At 32.8% G+C, this 21,324-nt stretch overlaps 1 pseudogene; it reads left to right on the top strand.

Moving 5' to 3' along the window:
* The first annotated feature begins 8,337 nt into the window (after positions 1 to 8,337).
* On the top strand, positions 8,338 to 8,949 carry LOC143639785 (cofilin-2 pseudogene; annotated as a pseudogene).
* Positions 8,950 to 21,324: the final 12,375 nt, after the last annotated feature.

Genomic DNA, 21,324 nt, shown 5'->3' with positions numbered 1-21,324 from the left:
AAAGATTCAGGATCTAATTGTACAAACTACAGACTTTTTAGATATTTGTTAAGGCAACACTAAGGGCAGCCCCATAAAAGGCCCCTTGAGAGGCGAGTAATGCAACGGGACATGCGCAGTGGCAAGGGATAAAAGCTGTTTACGTTTCCTATTGAGTGGGTGGAAAGAATCTCCCTGAATCTGGAAATCTTTGCCAGGGTGTGAGAATGGAGAGGAGTGCTTCAAAAAATATATTCGCTTATTTGAGCAGTTTGTATAGTTTAATAACGCAAGACAGGCGTGGGGACGCTATGTGCTGAGCTAGCCACGCTCATGCGCCCCTTAATCTCTGGCCTGAGTTGGGGAAGGCGGCCTCTTGGGGAGGTTAAGGACAGGATTAAGTTCGTAGTTTATTTCCAGGGAGCCGAAAAGCGGAGGACTGCGGCCTTAATGATCCATGGAGCTACTACACAATGCCTTCAATGGACAGAAGTTGGTTATAAGATTTTTGTAAAAACTCACTTAAGAAATGACCTCTTAACCTTAATATAAGCCAATAAATCTGTATTTTCTTATTTGTGCGTGATTTTGAAAGTACTCTTCCCACATCAGGTTTAAAGAGGCAAAATTATGGTTGAAGAATATGGTTATATAGTTGCAGGTTGTTTTTTTTTAAAGGATATTGGTATTCTGCACATTTTCTATTGAGTTGTAAAAAGCAAATGACAAATCTGGGACTAGCCTACGCACGTTTTAATTTTTTTTAATACTTAAAATTCACTTAAGTAGATTTTCATTTTACAGTTGAACTGAATTTTAGAGAGATTAATTTGTAAAACTTACTGGTGTTTGTAACTGCTATACTACTTTACTCATCGCCTTGGTGTGATATCACAATGGGCAAAAGGTGAAACTTATGCAGTGAAGGAGGAGAAATAAGGAATGTCCTCATCTCTGCCCTTTTCAGTGCTTTATTCACTCAAGTCACTCAATTTCACTTTATAGATCTTAGTCAAGAAAACAAAAATCCTTAATGATAGGCCCTGCAATAGACATAATTCACAGAAAAAAAAATTCTAGGTTAATTAATTTACAGCAAATAATTCTAGATTAATTAATTCTAAGCACTGCAAATACAATCATGACAGGCTAATAACAGACATTCTCTCTGTGCCAAGTTCAAATATCAGATCAAAAGTCTCAAGTCTTAGGCTTTAAGTCCAGCAGATGCACACTCATTCAGACAAAGGTGATAAGGTCAGGAACCAAGGCAGGCTTCTCCTGGTATGGAGCTGATGGCTAGCTGAGGAAGCAATCCTAGGGAAAAGTCAGGGCTCTTGCCATAATCAAGATGTATAAAGTTTGAGAAAGGTGAGGATGATGGAGAGGCTCAGCAATGGAAGACAAGTGATGGGATGTGAGTCCAGGTCCTCATCAGGCTCTCCAGCTTGTGTGCCTCAGTATTGGCTGGCTGAATATCTGTTCATTTGCTCATTATTTATATGAAAATTTGGGGCTTTTGATCCCCTTTCAATCCTTATTAGCTCCCACCAGATTTCTCAGTGACATTATTTATCCTGGGGGTTAAATCATCTGCTCTGGTGGTCCCCACCCTGATCTTTTGTAAGGACAGCCTACCAGAGACTTCAATCTGAGTTCTCAGAGTGGGGGTAAGTGACTTGTTTGAGTCTGAGGGCCATACTGGAGTGTGACTAGTTAGACTGCAGGTTTCAAACTCAAGTTTTTAAAATGGAGTTGCTTAGGCTCAGACCTAAGGCCACCCTTACATATGCCTAACCCTCTCATGTGAGAAATAGTCAGATCAATCATTTCCAAAATATAGTAAGGGGACTTTAAATATAACCCAGGGGAAATTTCCCACCAGAAGAGAACAAAGGGGTTCGGGGAAAATTAAAAGTATATTTCTTTAAATAACCCAATAGTATATAATAAAACCTAGGTTACATTCAGAATTTTATGCACTCCCTACATCTCAGCTAATGAAGAATCAGGGAAAGGATCTTGTTCTCTAGGAAATAAAACTGGTTGTACATACTCTGAGGATTCCTAAACACAAATGACCAAGCCTTGGAACACGGTCAGTAAAGTCACATTTTATACTGTTCAGTTGTGTCTCTTAGCACATTCTTTGTGCTTGGGCAGGTCAACTTTTGTTTCTCATAGTCATGAAGTCAGTGCTCTTTGTTACTTCTGTTAGTGAACTTTCTAAAATTCAGGTATTATTTGAATCAGGCCTGAACCAAGATGTTCTTGTGTGAAACTCATTCTGGAAGTTGTTGAAAATAGTTTTTGTTTGTTTTTATTTTTTGATTTTAACTTATTTATTTTCTAGTCATAAATATGTGGTTATGGTAAGAATATGAGTGAAGATTAAAAAATGCATGAGAGTCAGCCAAAACTGGTTAGAATCCTAAGTTTCTTTTATATCCTGTATCAATAAATGTCTCTGGAAAGATTACTGTTAGGAACATAGTTTTAAAGCCAGTAAATTGCCACAAAGCCTAGATCACTCATCTTTAACCACTTTGAAGACCTAAAAGTGTAGTTCTTGGAACAGAAATTACTCAAATCTTTTAAAACCCCTTTTTCACCATATAAATAGTATGTTTAAAACCCTGCATTACTTCAACTCCCCTCAATTCTAAGATACCACCACAGTGTGTGCCTGTATGTATACGCACATCCTCACACACCTGAGCTTGATTTCTTTGTTAATTCGTAGTATAGTATTGCCTTTAATTTCACAGAGTACACAGACTACTTTATTTGAATGTTATTATTTTGTTTAAAATAGCCTACATCATTTTAAAGTAAAAATAAGCAGTTTGAAACATTGGTTTATTCATTTACTAATAGTTGATGTGTAGTTATTAATAGTGTTTTTCTGGATTCTAGAATGCTCCTTAATCTTCACATATCAAAAATCTCATTTCTTTTATGCTTAATTTGAGGTAATCTGTGTAGCTGACTAGTCTAATAGATCCCAAATGTTTAGATCTTCAACCCTGATCTTTTTTTATTAGAGCATTATAGTTATACATAGTAATTGGGTTTAGTTTTACAAAATTATACATGAAAGAAATTTTATTTCAATATTCTTTGTGCTCCCTTCCCATCCTTTCTTTTCTACATCATTCTCTTTCATCAATTAATATTTTTTTCCTAATTTACTTTTAATTGCTACTTTCTACTTTTCACACATATGAATGTGAAATTCTCATGGAAAATTTAGATATCTATAAAATATGGTTTTGTTAAATTTATTTCATACTTCCATCCCCTTTTCAGCCTTTTCCATTTTTCTTATTCTCCTGTGTTTTTTTTTTGTTTTGTTTTGTTTTTTTACTCCTGACTTTCCCCCATGTATTTAGGATAGTTGACCCCCTGACACAACTCCATTGTCATCTTTTCTTTAATTTGCTCTGGCTTTCACATTTTAAATAAAACATTTGACCCTTGATTTTCTGAGTCTGGCTTTAAAAAAAAATAGCATGATGTTCTCTAGTTTTGTTTATTTACTGGAATATGCCATAATTTCATTCTTTTTTATGGCTGAGATAAACTCCATTGTTTGTATATATTTTCTACATTCATTCATCTTTTGACAGACATTTGGACTGACTTTATGATTTAATTATTGTTAATTGTGATTCTGTGAATGTTGAAGTGGTAAATTGCTGTAGCATGCTGATTTTAGTTCTATTGGATAGTACCAAGGGGTGATATAGCTGGGTCTTAAAGTAATTCCATTGCTAGTTTTGAGAAATCTCCATGCTGCTTTCTGTAGTCATTGTAGTAACTTGTAATGCCATTAACATTGCTTGAGTGTACGTTTTCCTCCACATCCTCACCAATATTCATTAATATTTGTAATATTGATGAAATGAGATAAAATAATAGTGCAGTTTTGGTTATATTTTCTGATTGTTAAAAATGTTGAACACTTTTTCATATATCTATCCAATATATCTTTTGACTCATGTATCCAAATTTTACTCAGATATTTCAAATTACATACACTCCAAACTGAATGCCTCACCTAACTTCTCAAACTCTGCCCCACATCATTGCATAGCAAACCCAGGGCCTTGTTTTTCCAGTCAATTGCTCTACCACTGTCATACATTTCCAGACCCTTAGTACAACTCCACTGCAGTTTTCTTATGCTTCATTCTTACAACAGTAAAGATATTAGATAAATTAGGTAATATCTTGTTCAATGTAGGCACTCATAATTATAAACTTTTCTTCTAGAATTACCTTCAGAATATCCCAGAAGTTCTTATATGTTGTGTTTGTTTTTCTGGTTTGATTCTAATGATTCTTCTTAAATTCACCATTTAATTCTTTAATCTCCAAGTTATATAGTTTCTATAGTTTTTCTTGATATTGATTTCTAATTTTATCTCATTATTATCTTATAAAAATACAAAGAATTATATATGGCTACGTATATAATTAGTACATGCACATATGAATATAAAAAAAGAGAATTCTGTGCATGTAAAAATATTTGTCTTTTTTTCCATTTACAAATATGAGTTGAAATTTTCTGACTTTTCTGATTAATTTTGGCTTAAATTTATCTTTCTAAGTTATATGAGAGGTTACATTGCTTGTGTTCAAGCTCCACTTGCATGGAATGTAATTTTCTATTCTTTCCTTCATATTGTGGCTATCTTGCAAACAACATATTGCTGAGCATTGTTTTTATTTCTTTCTGCCAATTTATGTTATAATTTCAATATAGAGATTATTAACATTTAGTCTTATAGAGTCTATTAATTCTTGCTATTTTTATTTGTTTTAACAATTGATTCAGTCCTATTTCTCATTTGCTTAACTTTCCTTCTAATGATATCTATTTACTCATGAGTTCTACAGTTTTTTTTTCTTTTTTATTTTATTGTTACATTTTAAAAGCATTTTTGAGTGTGCCAGCTTGTTGTTCATGAATTCAATTTGTTTCTGCTCATTTTGGAAAGATTTTGTTTTTTATTTAATTCTGAAAGATAGCATTGATGGGAATAAAATTTTGTCTGAAAGTCATGTTCAATATTACATACCCTCCTGCATTTTAAAAGTTGGTGCTCATAAAGAAAATATAATATTACTTGATGAACTTTGAAATGGGACTGATATTTTTCTCTTGAGGTATTTAAAATTCTTTTTTTAAGGCAATTATGTTTTATAGGGCAATTCTTTTTTTATCTTGTCAATGTGGGGTTCTGAGTGCCTCCTACATCTTGATATCCATCTTATTCTCAAAATGTGGGAAAATATCTATTGTTATTTCTCTGAATAGATAATGTAGGCCTTACCTGCATACCACAATCTTCTTTGATTCCAATGATTTTTACATTTTATCTTTGATGTTTCTTTCTGGACTCTGATTATGATTGCTTATTTTCTTTGACAAGTACAACAAATTTGTGATCCAACATGTAGAATCTGTCTTCTGCACAGTCTACTCTATTGAAGAAATTTTCAATAGATTTTTTAAAAAATATTTATGTTTTTAGGTGTAAATGGACACAACACATGCCTTTGTTTTTATGTGGTGCTGAGGATCAAACCCGGGTCCTGCCCATGTTAGGTGCTCACTCTACCGTGGAGCCACAATCCCAGCCCCAGTCAACATATTTTTTTATTTGATTTATTATGCCTTCATACCCAAAATCTGATTCCTTTTCTGTATCTGTATCTCTATATTAAACTTCTCATCTGTATTGACTTGCATTATCTTTATATTTTAATTGGTTCTTTTTAGTTATACATAACAGTGATGAATTGATGGACTGTATTTTATTCTAATTAGGACTCCACTCTTGTGTATGGTGAGACTCACTGTGATGTATTCATATATGAACATATTTTGAGAGCCACAGCTGAAGGGGCCCCAGCAAACTTTCAGACTGCCAGCTGATGATTGGCTCACAGCGGCACCAGCAACATCTAGCTGATTGGCTCCTCTGCAGTGATGCCCATTGGGCTGTTTCCCTGCCCTTTCAGGCCACGGAGCTGCTCATTGGGGGACTTTTTTGGCTCCGCCTATGCGACCCAGCCAATCGGCCTCAAGAGCAGGAGGATTGTGGGAGGTGGGGAGGCTTGTGGTTGTGAGAGAGGCTTGTGGGAAGATGGTGGTGGCAGTTGGGCTCTGAGGGTTTTTTCCTGAGGAGCTGTTTTGTTTGGCTTGTGTGGTTCTAAAAATAAAGTTAGTTTCTTTTGACAAGTGGCTCCTGAATTGTGCCCATCCAGACTGCGGCAAACATAGATTCATTTCACTCTTTCCTTTACCTATGCTTCCTCCCTTCCCTTCATTTCAATTTGTTTAATCCAATGAACTCTTCTTTTTTCCTGCTGTCCCTTGTTGTAAGTTAGCTACCATGTATCAGAGAGAGCATTAGATATTTGTTTTTTCAGATTGGCTTATTTGCATGATAATTTCCAGACCTGTCCATTTACTAGAAAGTGTCATGTAGTCATTCTTATTTATGGCTGAGTAATGCACTGCCACCAAGCATGATTTTAAAAAATGCTCTCAGATTTTCAACATCATCATTTCTAGTCACTGAGGTAAGGGTGGTATCCAGAAAATAATTTGAAATACATTGTCCATCTAAAGCAAAGCTTTAGTAATAGCTAGAGCCCTTGAAAGGAAAATCAGGTATACCTGCTTAAATCAGGTAAGAAAAAAACTATCAAGTCTGAAAATCAAGCTATCAGCCAGTCAGAATGGAATTGTTGCTACTATAGATGCTAAAATTCCAATTAACTTATCAACTTTGCTAAAGTCTCTGCCCAAAAGTACATGACATTCCCTTTATAAAAACATTGTTTTTGGAGAATTTTTAGAGTCATATAAAAGTAAGCTTTAAGCACTGATCCCCTATATTTCCTAAGACTACCCATACAAACATTTCCACTATCTAAACCTTGTGCTTCAGAGGCACATTTGTGAGAACTGATAAACATACACAGACAAACCAAAATTACCAAAGTCTAAGAGTTCATGCTTGATTCTGCATATTCTGAAGATATTGAAAAAAATTTGTAATGACATGTAGAGACCATTTTAATACACAGAATAAATTACCTTGTTCTTAAATCTTCTGCACTTATTTGCTATTCTCTTGCCCTCCATTACTGGAAACTACTAATGTTTCTTTACTATGTATCATTCTTTACCTCTTCAGATGTCATGTAATCAAAATGATACAATAAACTGTCTTTTCAGAATGGTTTCTTTCACAAAATAATATACGTTAATGTTTCCTTTATATTATTGTTTGTCATTTACTTTTATTGCTGAATAATACTTCCCTATCTTATTGAACACAGGTGTTATGTTTTGGATATTAAATATCTTCCCCAAAGTTCATATGTTGAATCAGAGGAAGTTTCTATCTGATAGTACTGTCAGGAGGTAGAAGAGACTTTAGAAAGTGAAATTTAGTTGAAGGAAGTAGGTCATGGGGGATGTACCCTGAAAAGATACGTTGACATGTCTACCCTTTCTCTCTTTTTGTCAGCAATAAAGTGAGAGCTTTTTGTGTGTGTGCCACATTCTCCCTTCCATGTATGTGACCTCAAAACAGGCCCCAAAGCAATTGTGTCATGAAAACTCAAAATACATCAGTCAAAATAAAATTTCTTTTTATGTTGTTAATCTCAGGCATTTTTTCAGTGTGATAGAAAGCTTATTAGTTTATGCATTCACATATGGAAGTTGCTACTATATATTTGAAAATTAGCAATAAATCTATAAAGGCATTTCTGTACAAATTTTTGTGTCAAGATGCTTTTATTTCTTTAAGTAAAGGCAAAAATAACTCGGTCATGTAGTAGAAATATACTACTTTTTAAGAAAACACTAGAATGTTGACCACTTTGCATCCCCAGGAACAATAATAAGATATCCCATTGCTACAAATACTCATCAGCCATTAATGTTTTAAGTGCATTGATTTTTAACCATTCTAATACATGTATACATTTTAGTTTACAATTCTCCAGTGACATATTTCACAATATATAGTACGTACTTACTTGCTCTGTAAATATCTCCGCAGGAAAGATGTTCCTTAACTTCTGGAATATATAAGAATGTGTGTGTGTGTGTTTGTGTGTGTGTGTGTGTGTGTATTTATTTATTTTAAACAGCCCTTTCTTGGATTTTCTTGAGAAATATCTTCTCCCATTTATATTATATATTTATATTTTGATAAATATCTTATCTTTCTTCTTGTCCTCTGAGTACAGCTGGTTTTATTTGAATAAGATATAGCATCTTCTGCCCCTCCTTCTCCTCCTCCCTGATCCACGGACCCAGAGCAGCCGCTGTAGTCACAGCCGCAGGCACTATGGCATCTGGAGTTACAGTGAATGATGAAGTCATCGAAGTTTTTAATGATATGAAAGTAAGGAAATCTTCTACACAAGAGGAGATCAAAAAAAGAAAGAAAGCAGTTCTCTTCTGTTTAAGCAATGACAAAAGACAAATAATTATAGAGGAAGCAAAGCAGATCTTGGTGGGTGACATTGGTGATACTGTAGAGGACCCCTACACATCTTTTGTGAAGTTGCTACCTCTGAAGGATTGCCGATATGCTTTGTACGATGCCACATATGAAACAAGAGTCCAAGAAAGAAGAACTAGTATTTATATTCTGGGTTCCTGAAGTGCGCCCTTAAAAAGATTTATGCTAGCTCTAAAGATGCCATTAAAAAAGAAATTCACAGGTAATAAACACGAGTGGCAAGTAAATGACTTGGATGATATTAAGGACCGATCAACACTTGGAGAGAAATTGGGAGGCAATGTAGTAGTTTCACTTGAAGGAAAACCATTATAAAATGACCATCAAGTGCCATCTGGATCTTAAGGGGTTTCATTTCTCCAGCTCAGTCCATTGGAATAGCATTAGGTGTTTTTTCATTTTTTTTCCCTTTCCTCTGGGCCCTTCCAACACAGTGAATGAAGGAGATATCATTCATTTAAGCAGCCTGTCACTGATTGCCATTAGACTCTTCAGTATGGTTATTTTTATGTAGAAGGAATGCCTTTCTGTCTTTATTTCAGCCAAAACAACTGGTTATATGCCTCGTTTGCAGCAAGCACTACAATGAATATGATTGTCAATGTGAATAGTCTAGAATACTGCAAAGGGTAAGCAGATTGAATGCCTTGCAAGTATTATTCACTGGTCAGATGGTGAACTTTTTTCAGTATTATTATAGTTGCACTTGATTGTAGTTCTGTGAGGCGCTGGAGCATTCATACACCTCACCTGCCTTGGCAAGCCTTCTTTTGTGACATGGCAGAATGAATATAACACTATGCATTAAAAGCACTTTTAAAAAAATGAGTTTAATCCCCCCAAAGGAATGCCAATTAAGTTTCATTAACTGTGTCATCAATTTATCCTAGTACCTCAGTGTTCATTCCTATTACCTACATATCTTCTTAAAAGAAATATCTGTTATTAATGCCTTTTTGTTTTCCACTGAGTGTACACTACTGAATAAGTGTAGGAGTTTTATTTTTACCATGTGAGTCTTGCAACACTAAAGATATTTTGAATATCAGTCATGATGGCAATTTCTATATAAAAAAGCCTTAAATGGAACATTGTTTTGAGATCAAACTCCCCATCCTCACAAAAATGGCCACATTGTGATAAAAATTGTGGCATGTTAAAAAAAAAAAAAAAAAAGATCTAGCATCTTATTTTCATGAGTCATGTTCCTAATGTTTTGTCACAGTATACGAGACTATCCACATTGCCTGTCTTATTTTATTCTAGGAGTTCTATTATTTCAAATTTTATATTTTGGACATCTAATTTGGAGAAATGTGTAAGATCTGTGTCTAAATTACAACCCCCTTTTTGCATATAAATTTTCAATTATTTTAGAATCATTTAATTTTTTTCAGCATCTGCTCTATTATAAAAGATACTGATTATTTTTAATGTGGATCCATTTTGGAATTCTCTGTTCTGACCCATTATTCAGTTTATCTATATTTTTTTGTCAATTCTGCTCTATCTAGATCACTACAGTTTTATTATACATCTTTATGTTAGGCAGGACCATAAATTATCTCCCACTTTTTTTTCAATATTGTCCTGGCTATTTCTAAATCTTTTATCTCTCCATATAAACTTGAGAATAATTTTGCCAATATTCACAATTTAACCAGCTGGAATTCTTATTAGGATTCATTGAATACATAGAACAAGTTGAGGAGATTTTATATCTTAATGACACTGAGTTTTCATAATAGAGCACATGCAATATCACTAAGCTAATTACAAGTTTTTCTATTAGTGATTTTTAATTTTCTTTTATGGAACTTGTATATATTTTGACTGATATCTAGATTTTTGATTTTGGAGTGTTAATATAAATGTTATTAAATAAAACCAAGAATCAATAAGTGGAATGGCTTCAATTAAAAAAACACTATGCCTAGCAAAGAAATTAATTAGGAATGTGAAAAAAAGATACTATATAATGGGAAGAAATCAGGTATTTTATCCCCTTTTTATTATTTCTTTTGCATTAAAAAATAAATTTAAAAAAGATGCATCTTAAATCTCTGATGAGTTTTTCTTCTGAGCTGTCCAGTTTAAAAAAAAAAACTTATTCAGCTGCAAAGTCTCTTGAAGAGATTGGCTTTATAACCCACAAAGAGTTTTGCAGGACATCACATCAGATATCAGGGTTCTCACAATTCTGGATCTTGAAACAATCCTCAATTACTGATTTTCTTTAAAAGCTTCATTGTTTTCTAGTTAAAACAAAAGTATATTGTCTTTTTACAAACATAAAATCTCAATCCAAACGTTATTTCAGTTAATTTTTCTTTGCATTTTGTGCTGTAATAAGAAGTTTTTATCATTTCAACTTAAGATATTATCAAGAAGCAAGCAAAATGGAGATTCCTTGGACCCAGCTATTTCTCTTCTCAGACTATACTCAAAAGACCTAAAAACAGCATACTATAGGGACACAGCCACATCAATGTTTATAGCAGCACAATTCACAATAGCTAAACTGTGGAGCCCACACAGATGCCCTTCAATGGATGAATGGATAAAAAAAAATGTGGCATTTGTACACAATGGAATATTACTCAGCACTAAAAATAATGATATCATGGCATTTTCAGGAAAATTAATGGCATTAGAGTCAGATTATGCTAAGTGAAGTTAGCCAATCCCAAAAAACAAATGCTGAATGTCTTCTCTGATATAAGGGAGATGACTCAAAATGGGGTAGGGAGGAAGAGCATGGGAAGAAAATTACCTCTAGATAGGGAATAGAGGTAGGAGGGAAAGGGAGGAAGAATGGAAATTGCATGGAAGAGGGAAGGAGACCCCCTTCGTTATACAGAATACAGGTATGACGATGTGAGGGGAAAAAAAAAAAGAAGTGGGTCACATTAGATTGGGTAGAGAGAAATGATAGGAGAGGAGGGGAGAAGAGGGGAAGTGGGGAATGGAAGGACAGCAGAATAAAATAGACATTATTATTACTGTGGGTATATACATGACTGCATGACCAATATGATTCTGCAACCTGTACACTCAGAAAAATGAGAAATTATATCCTATCTGATTCAAATGTATGATATGTCAAGATCATTATACTGTCATGTATAACTAATTAAAACAAATAAAAAATGGAAAAAAGAAGCAAGAATCAATTTGGAAAAAAAAGCCAATCTGAGTCATGGAATACACATATTGCTGTCATAGGATGCTTGCATCTTATTACTCTTGTAGCATTCTTTTATTTATACCATCAATTAGCATGCTCTTCATATTTAAATCAGGTTATAATAAAATTAGTGGCTTTTTACAATGAAAAGTTGTTGTGTCACTTTGTTAAAAGTTGTAAAAATTAATGGAGAATAAAAGTTTGATTAAAAAACAAATTTAAATTGTCAAGTGTCCAAAATAGGGAGGAATTTGGGACAGTGATTTGACTTATATGAAACTGGAGGAGCATAGGAATGTGAAAGAGGTAACTGTGGTTGAAAGAATCAGGAAAAGGGCTGGGGATGTGGCTCAAGCGGTAGCGCGCTGGCCTGCCATGCGTGCGGCCCAGGTTCGGTCCTCAGCACCACATACAAATAGAGATGTTGTGTCCGCCGAATACTAAAAAAAAAAAAAAAATAAGTATTATAAAATTCTCTCTCTTTAAAAAAAAAAAAAAAGAATCAGGGAAAGACATAATGTTAACACACTAGAGATTTGTGGTAGGCTGTTCTCCTTGGAATTTTTCACTCTATCTTTATCCCCAATCCACCCTCTGATCTCCCCTTGAGTCTTTACTACTTTCTTTTTTAATATTTATTTTTTAGTTTTAGGTGGACACAACATCTTTATTTTACGTTTATGTGGTGCTGAGGATTGAACCCAGTGCCTCCTTTATGCTAGACAAGCGCTCTACCACTGAGCCACAACCCCTTCCCCCTTTTACTACCTTCTTAGCTTTTTTGAGCTTTAATGTTTGCATTTTTCCACATTTTATATTGGTGCATTATAATTGTACATATTGATGAGATTTGTTATTACAGATTTGTACATGCATACACTGTAATAACATAATTTTGTCATTATCACTCCCCAGAACTTCTCCCCTCACTCCCAACCTCATCTATGTCCCTCCCCCCAAAAAGCCTTTATTCTTTTTCTCTACAGATTCTCCTTTAATTTTTAGAACAACTCCATTTTTTTTTCTTTTTCCCCTCTACCTTTCACATATGAAGAAAAACATACAACTCTTAACCTTGTGAGTTTGACTTAATTCACTTAATATGATGTTCTCTAATTGCATCCATTTTCCTAAAAATAATATAATTTCATTTTTTTTATACTGAATAAAACACTGTTGTTGATATATACCACATTTTCCTTGTCAATTTACAATTTATGGACATCTAGGCAGATTTCATAGTTTGGCTATTGTCAATTGTGCTGCTATGAATTTGGGTGTGCATGTTTCACTTTAGTAAGATGAACTTAATTCTTCATGGTGTGTACACCAAGAAGTGGTATAGTTAGGTCATATGGTGGTTCCATGCCTGAGTCCTTTGAGAAGCCTCTACACTGATTTTCATAGTGCTTGAACTAATTTACAGTCCTATCAACATTTATTATTTCTAGATCTATTATTTTTTATATTCTGGATATCTGCCCTTCGGCCTAATGTGAGATAATGTCTCAGTGTAGTTATTATTTTTATCTTTCTAATTGTTAATGATGTAGAATATTTTAAAAATATATTTGTTGGCCATTTGTATTTTTTAAGAAGTATCTGTCTAGTTCCTTTGCCCATTTATTGATTGAATTATTTAACTTTTTTTGGTATGAAGTTTTTGAGTCCTTTACATAGTATAGATATTAATCTCTGTCAGAAAAGTAGCTAGCAAAGATATTCTCCCATTGTATGGGTTCTCTCTTCACATACTTAATGGTTTCCTTTACTGTGCAGAAGCTTTTAATGCTGTCCTATTTATTATCTCTTGGCATATTTACTGAGCTTTAGAGATTCTATTGAAAAAGACATTGTGCCTAAAAACTATATGTTGACCCTACATTATCTTCTAGGAGTTTCATTGTTTCTGGTCTAATTCCATAGTTACATTTTTTTGATAAGAGATTAATATCCAGAATATATATAAAAAACTAGAAAAAACGTTACACTGAAAAAGAAAAGAAACCAAATAAATAAATAGTGGAGGGTTTAATTTTTTATTTTTTAAAAAATATTTTTGATATTAACACTCTGTGACATGAAAAGCTAGCAAAGATTTTTTTTCACATTCTTTCAGTTTTGTCTTCATTTGGTTAATTGGTTTCTTGGCTATGAAGCTTTTAAATTTGAGGTAGTCTCATTTGTTGATTATTGCTGCTACTTCAGGAAATAATGGAGACACATTCAGGAAAAGCCTACACTACTACCTAGAAATATTTCTTATATATTCCTCTCTGGTAGTTTCTGAGTTGTATTTATGTCTAATTTCAAATTCTATATTTCGATATGATTTTTTTTAGCATTAATTGTTGAATAGATTGTCTTTCACATCAGATATGCCTGGTTCCTTGTAAAGAATCAAGTGGTTGTTTATATGTGAGACTGTTTCTAGGTCCAAAATGATATCTGTCTTTCTGTTTTTATGACAATATTATGCTGTTTGTACTATAGTGGCACTATAGTATATTTTTAAATCAGCATATTTTAAATTAAGATCATTTTTATGGTCAGGATTGCTTTGTCTATTTGAGGTCTTTTGTGCTTACATATGAATATTATAATTTTTTTCTAGTTACGTGAAGAATGTTACTAATATTTTGAAGCAATGAATCTGTAGATCAGTATCAGTGAAATAGTCATTTTGAGTGTACTGCTTCTCCCAATGTGTCAACAAGAGAGGCATTTCCATCTTCTAATGTCTCCTTCAATTTTTTTCTTTAATGTTTTATAATTTTTCACTGTAGAGGTTTTTCACCTCTTTGATAAGGTTTATGGTATTTTATTTTTTTCTGGTATTGTAAAATGTAAATTTGTAAACTTTTTTCTTTGTCAGTGAGTTCATTTTTGGTGTATAGGAAAGCTTTCTGATATTATATATTGATTTCATATTTTACTTCTTTGCTGAACTTATCAATAGTAACAGACTTTTGGTGGACTAGTAAGAGTTTACAAGTCAAAGCACTATATCACCTACAAATAGATAAAATTTTATTTCCCCTTTTTCTATTTTTATCCCTTTTCTTTTTTTTTTACTTGATTACTATCAGGTTTCCAGTACTGTATTGAATTAGTGATGACAGGGGGCATTAATCTCATTACTGATCTTATAGATAATGTTTTCGGGTTTTTTTTTTTTTCTTTTCAGTATGTTATGGGACAGGCTGTATGGGAAATGACCAAATAGACTCTATTTTACCTGAGACTCCATATCATTTAAAAAATGCTTTCCCCAAGGGGGAGCCCCACCTCTGTACTCATTAATAGTTACCTAGCATAACAAATGTTACATGGAACACAAAACAGCAATTCTTATTCGATGTAAAATTGTTCTCTTTTGAGTCAATTTTTCTTGAGAAACGTACCTTGTCAGAAATTGTCTAGGCATTAGTAACCATTCTCTAACATGTACTGAAGTAGGATTATTTTGATCCCCCCTTCACTTCTGTTTTATTGCTGCTATGCCAATCTGGAAAGCCCCATGGGAAATACCAACATATCCATTGCATTGTCTCGCTAGCTGCTGGATTCAACTTCTGTACCTGTTGCTTGCAGCTATGTTGACCCGGATATGGTTTTTGCATTTAAATATCTTAAAATGTTGAGGCTTGAAATTATTCCTTGCAGAAACAGTTATGGGTCCTGTGGGGAACAGTCACCAGTCAGCTGGCTAAATAAAGACTTCTCTATTTGGACAAAACTCCTGAAAGTTAAGTGGTGTGTGTGTGTGTGTGTGTGTGTGTGTGTGTGTGTTTAAGGATTTATAATTTTTTTCTGTGGTTTTACTTAAGGCTGAATACAGAGAATACCAAAAAATCAGCACTTATTAGGAAACATTAATTTTAAAAAGTGTAATGTATTTACATATATTAACCTCTTGCATATATTTAGATTTAAAAATATAAATTCATTCTGAATATACTTTGAATTTGAGTTCTTTTTCTTTTTATAATTATATCAAGTATGTTTAATTTTTTTTTGTATCTAACCTAAAAGCAAGGCTCTTGTAAGCTGATCCCAAAACAGTAAATTAGGAATTTATAACAGTACTTTAAGGGAAGCTAAAGCCATGTGAAAGAAAAAGGCTTCAATACCAGATAAAAGAGAAAATATAAAGAAACAAAAAAATCACAGAAGTACCAATTCTACTCTGTTACTTCTAATTCCAGCAACAATTCAACTAGCAGTAGCTTAGATGCTGTTCTAGAAAATAAAATAATTCATTCTTTCACTACAATTTCAAACTTCACTCAATGAACAATTATTTAGCAATCAGATTCATTTGTAATAACCTAAGAAATGATTTATACCTACAAAACATTAACAAAAGAGCCCTTGAAACACACTGCTGAAAGCCTCAATACAGTTTGGGGGCCAGATTTCAATGTACACAATGTTTCCAATCAAAAAGAGTTTACAGTACTCTGTACTATTTGAATCATGGCTGAGGCATTCTCCATAACTGAGGCATACTTCAACCATTCCTATCATCAGAGAATTGTAGATGTAGATGAGACCATGACAAAATGTATGACAGTTCTCTAAATAGCACTGCACATTAAGTAATTATGATGCAATTGTGACAACACAGATTACAAAACTGTGATTTTTCTCTGAAACAGCTCTTCAGAATTCTAGTGATAGTTATATATTAAAATTAATTTTCCCTGAAAATTCTTCAGTAGAAAATGATTTCTGACTGAATTTTTGGTCAATAGGATAATTCTAAGATATACACAAGAGAAAATTAGAAAATGAGTAAAGTAAATTTAAACTGAATTTTTACAGGTACTAACAAGCAAAGCAATTAACAATAAATCAGAATTACCTTAAAGCAAAGATTTAAATCAGTCAGTTTTGTAGAAAACAACTTAAAAGTTTTGGGTTGTCTTAATTTTTAAATTTTGATTTAATTAGTTAAACATGACAGTAGAATGCATTTATGCACTTTGAAATATGATACATAGATGGGATATAATTTTATACTTTTCTGAGTGTCGTACAATCATATTGATCATGCAGTCACATATTTACATAGAGAAATAATGTCTGTTTCATTCTACTATTTTTCCTATCCTCACATCCCCTCCTCTTCCTTGTCTTCACTTCCCTCTACCTAATCTATGATAATGCTATTCTTCCCTAGTGTCCCCCCAACCTTATTATGAATTAGCATCTGCTTGTTAAAGAAAACATTTGGCTTTTGGTTGCCTACATTATTGCCATTCTGGCAAGGGTCAAATGAAATCTTAGTGTAGTTTTGATTTGTATTTCTGTAGTTGCTAGAGATGTTGAATACACACACACACACACACACACACACACACACACACCACATATATATTTCTTCTTTTGTGAAGTTTCTGTTCAGATCATTTGCCCATTTATTGATTGGGTTATTTGGGTTTTTTTAATCTTATTTTTTTGTATGTTTTTTATATATTCTAGAGATTAATGCTTTATTGCAGATACATGTTGTAAGATTTTATCTCAACTGTAGCTCTCCTCTTTTTGATTTTTTTCTTTGCTGAGAAAAAGATTTTTAATTTGAATCATCCCATTTATTGAGCATGAAACACTTTATTTTTCTTTGCTTGTCACTGCCACAGAGCCAACCTATACTCTGCTCTGTTAATCTGAGCAGTCACTTTGCTTTGCTTTGAAATATTTATAGGCTGACAGTGTTCCAAAGAGCAGGGAGATTTCTCACAATATCATGAATATGCCATGTTATGTACCAAGTACCTGTGACATATAATTTTTAATTTATTATGTCTCAGCTTAATGACTTCATGTAGCCATATTGTGTCAGGTTTTAAAAAAAGTCCACTTGTTTTAATTTAAACCTCCAAAGAGTGTGTGTAGTACATTTATGAATCAATATAGCATATTTATACTCAAGCAGATTTTCTTGTAGGAGCCATACCCAAAATCTCCCTGAAGACTGTAGAAAAACACTCCAGGAATTAATTCTGCAGTAAGCAGGAAGAAAAATCAAGTGTTTTCAGCTATACCTGAAGGTCTGAGTAATGCTTGTAACTTTTCAGCCCCACAGATATTTTTGGAGTTATTTGGGTTTTTTTTAAAGATCTGATTTAATCCTATTTTTGTCTAATCTCAATGGAGTCTGAGGCCAGTCTAGGAGATTCCTCATGTGTACAGATAGGAAATTGAGTCAGGAGGTTGGTTCTCATTTCAAGTATTGGAGTTTGCTGGAAAGGGTGGTGCCGCAGTCTGGCTGGGCCCAAATCACGACCCACTGAAGCAGGAACAAACTTTATTTTTGAACTGCAAGAAAACACTTCACACACTCTCCTGGGAAATTGTCCCGAACACCAGAAGGCTAGTCCAGGAACCCCCAGCCGCAAATAGCTCTCCTGGAAAAACCTCCTCCTGCACTTCCCCAACCAATGGGAACTCTCGGGGAATCCCCGGGAATCCCCAGGTGAACTCCCAAGTAGCAGCCAAGGCAGATAGTAATGCCTTGCCTGTCAACCAATACTGTTGGCAAATGCCAGGTGCCATACAGACTCTGCCGTGGCTCTCATCAGGGTGGTTGAAATATTTACAAATTCAAAACTGTCTAAGTAATGAATTACATGTAATGGAAACTCCAGTTTTTGTCAAGAACTTGATGTTATAACACTTGAGCTTGAAAGTTAATTTTAAAGGATTCTGCATATACTTTATACTTTCAGAAGCATTTTATTGAATAGCACCAAATATTTTTGATATATATATATATATCCAGGATGAATTTTATATATATATATATATATATATATATATATATATATATATATATATCTATCTATCTATCTCCAGGATAAATTGTATTTGCTAGTTAAATAAAATCTCATAATAAAAAAAATAAAGAGTACACTATGCAGGGAAAAGAGGCTAATACTGAGCCTGAAGACAAATGCCATATTTCAGGCTTAGGTATAATCTTTTTTGTCTTGATTTTTCTCCTCTTCAGGCCCACCAAGGTGGCAGAATTAACCTGAGCTTCAAAATGGCATCTCATATGTGCTTTGGGATTCTTTCCCAAATCTTTACTTGATGCTTTGACCTCACAGACTTTGATTAAAGTATATCTGACCTGCTAAAGGCAAGGTGGTGGCCATGATAATCTTTGCCTTGCTATTGGGGTAATATATCCATCTTCAGGAAAAACTACTCATATATACAGCTAAATAGCCTTACAGAGTATAAAAACTTGAACACACAGTCTTCATTTTTTCCAGTCTCTGAGTTCTTCTATTCAAACTGGTGATATTTCTGTGCCTAAAATATTATCAGCTCTTAACTGAATGATATTCTATCTGCACCCTTAAAGTTCTTTTCAAAAATACACATTTCTCACTGTTTGCAGTATGAGTAATCTAAGAATTTTCCAAATCTTCAGGTTTTGATTTCTTTTGGTTTAATAGTACTTTCTTTACTTCATCTTCTCCCCCTCACAGAAGTGAGAGAAACCAATACTATGGTTTAGAAATTTCCTCCGCTAATTTTCCTTTTTCAGTATTCAAAAGTTCTACGTTACACAAAATATAACAATTCAGTTCAGCAAACTTTTTCTCCAGACTACTTTTTTATGTAATCGACAACCTTTATCAATTTTTAATAACATGTTTCTTATTTCTTTTTAAGATCTCATCAGAATGATTTTTAATATCTGTAACTTTACCAAAATTCTGATTTTTAAGGTTTCCCTAACATACATCTGAAAATTACTCTAGTCTCTGACCATTATTCAGTTCCAAAGCCACTTTCTTATTCTTATACTTACTGTGGCATCCCACTTAATGGTTTTACAATCTGTCATATTGTAGGTAATTATACAAAAATATGTAAACTGGGAAGCTTAAAAAAACTCATATTTTTCCCATATTCTCATATGCCAAAATTAGGTTCTGATAAGAGTTCTTTTTCTGAGTTATGTTACTAGATCCCCACGCAATTAAAAAAAAATCTCTATTCTTCTTCTAAGAGGAAAATGAATCCTATCAAATTAAACTTTCATTTTATGACTGAACTTTTATATGATACTACTAAGTGTAAGAAATTCAACATATAAATTTTGCAGGGAGAAACAAAATTCACTTCAGAGCATTGACTTTCTGAAAAGTGCATAGCCCACGTAATCAACAGAGTTTATAATAGTTTTTCAGAAACTATAGGAAAATAATAAAATATTTAAAGTTTAAAATAAGAAATTATTATTTTTCTTAAAGAAGAAGAGAGTGTAATTGCCTTTTGACAATTTTTTTTTTTTTTTGGGAAAACAATCATGAACTCTCAAAAGAAATGAAAAGAAAAAAGCTAGAACTTAAAATTTAAATAATCATATTTACTCATTGACCAATCTTAACAACACTAGAAATGACAAAGCCAGATACATTTTACTTCCTGAAACAATATAGGAAGTAATGAGTATAATCTATAATATATTTGTAGTCAATTAAAACCATCTTTGAGCATAATTTAGTCACTAATTCACAGTGGAGGACACAAACATTTTTCATGAAATAATTTTTAAAAAATGCAACCATGCAAATTCAGGTGATAGAAAAAATTTAGAAATTAATATTATTTTTTAACAAGTAAATTGTACTTCAAACAAAGTGGAAATCACAATGAATTAAAGATATGTAAACTAAACAAAATGAAGTAATTATAAAAATAAAATTAGAAAAAAATTAAATACAAATAAAAAAGACAGGAATTATTGTTAAGCTATTGAGAGTTGTATACATAATATAGTTATGCTTTAACAAAATAATTATTTTTTAAAGATGCAATGACAATAACAGAAAAAATGACACCTACTTGTTTATTTAAAAATTCTGGGAAAAAAAACATATGATTGGATTTAAAGGTTGGAAAATGTTGGTGACTGTTGAAGTTCAGAAAAAAAATAATGGGTGTTACTTATATTATTCTCTCATTTTTAACCTTTATTTTATTTATTTTTATGTAGTACTGAGGGTTGAACCCACTGCTTCACAAGCACTCCAGTGCAGAGTTACAACCCCATCCTCTGCATTATTCTCTTAATATAATATATATTAAACTTTTAAAAAATTTTTCTGGTCAGTCTTATTTTATCTAAGTATAAAGATTTTCACATTCTGTCTTTATCCAAAGGCCAATTTCTCCAAAGTTAACTGTCAAATACTTTTAAAAATTTAATAAATCCTTAAGATGATATAAATATGGTTATGTTGGTAATGAGTCTGATAAGTATCAAAGATGAAAATGCTGGCTAACCTGAAACTCTTTATTTCAGTGTCCATGATACCTGTTAACATTTCTATACCTAATATTTACAATAGTACAGGAAATATATCTATATATCATGTACTTAATATCAAAATAGATATTTAGACAAATGAGTACTCATAAATAAAATTTTAAATTAAGTAAATGGATCCAAATAACTTAATTCAAATCAAGTAATCAAATAAAAATATAAATGTGTTTAAAGTTCTAACTTATGGATTTTTTTAGGTAATCAAATAATGTCAAATTCTAAAAAATTTATAAAATATAACA

This window comes from Callospermophilus lateralis, chromosome Y, assembly GCF_048772815.1.
Source record: "Callospermophilus lateralis isolate mCalLat2 chromosome Y, mCalLat2.hap1, whole genome shotgun sequence".
NCBI lineage: Eukaryota > Metazoa > Chordata > Mammalia > Rodentia > Sciuridae > Callospermophilus > Callospermophilus lateralis.
Note: the sequence above shows the minus strand (reverse complement) of the source record. Positions and strands in the feature narration are given on the sequence as shown.